We start from the raw sequence: 1,045 nt of genomic DNA on the forward strand, positions 1-1,045 counted from the left end.
TTCTAGCATCTAGCCTGGCACATACACTTTTACTCTTTACCAAGATATGCTTATTAGCCGTTTTAGCAATGTGCATTTTTTTTAAAATCCGATTGGATATCATGGCTGAACTGCAGTGACATTATCAGTACAAATACATATAAAGTTATGCACATTGTATTCAGACAAAAAGGATCACATTCCGTTTTTATACCTAGAGTTAATCAGGTAATACATTATATTGATGAACAAAGATTATTAGCCACTGTATGTTTGCACGAAGTCTGTTTCATATATCTAACATCCATTGGCATAATACCGGTCGGTTTACTGCAATTTCTCAAGCAATGCTAATTTGGCAAATGATCAACGCATCATTTTCTCCAGTTACATGTTGCTGTTACAGCTTACCTTTGCCACTTCTTCTGTGTAAATTATTTTGTCTCTCTGGTCCTGCTAAAAACACAATATCGTAATTGGAACACACCGCGGAATTGCACGGAGAACGGGCGCGTGGTTGGAAGGGGGTGCACTATACCGGTCGAACGAAACACGGCACAATTAACTGCCGCTATGTACCTTTATTCATCCTCTGTTGTTCCTTTCTTTCCTGTTAGTAGTTGCACAAAACAAAAATCTGCATGAGCATACAAAAAGTCATGAGAAAATGGGCGTATACTGACAAGAATTTTCATTTAATTTTGGTCCGTCACAACCGCTATGACGTAAAACTTTACTGCTGGCCGTAGCATTAAAAATGGCGGGAAAATGGCGGCGTACGTTCAATTTGACCCATTCAGCCGTAGATCCGGGCTATTATGCAACGGTTCCTCACACTTTTACACGAGTTGTAGGTCACCAAAAGAAATTCAAGATTGCTGTTGAATCATGCTCGTCTTGTGCCGTGAGCACATGTGATTATTATCTACAAATCTGGCGATGAACGTGACAGTGTGTTTGTCCCACGACGAGCTCGCCTGCCCCGAAAATGACCTGAAAACTTTTGGCCTTGTTGTCTTCGAAAGCATTGTTATCGATGCTTTGTAAATTATGTATTGGACACCTA

The 1,045-nt window shown here is 40.2% G+C and overlaps 1 protein-coding gene across 3 annotated transcripts in view; it reads right to left on the bottom strand.

The window, feature by feature from the left end:
* The window catches only part of LOC118426351 (cholesterol 24-hydroxylase-like), a 16,949-nt gene that overhangs the window by 1,594 nt on the left and 14,310 nt on the right, over window positions 1–1,045 (bottom strand). The window lies entirely within an intron of this gene.

This window comes from Branchiostoma floridae, chromosome 11, assembly GCF_000003815.2.
Source record: "Branchiostoma floridae strain S238N-H82 chromosome 11, Bfl_VNyyK, whole genome shotgun sequence".
Lineage (NCBI taxonomy): Eukaryota > Metazoa > Chordata > Leptocardii > Amphioxiformes > Branchiostomatidae > Branchiostoma > Branchiostoma floridae.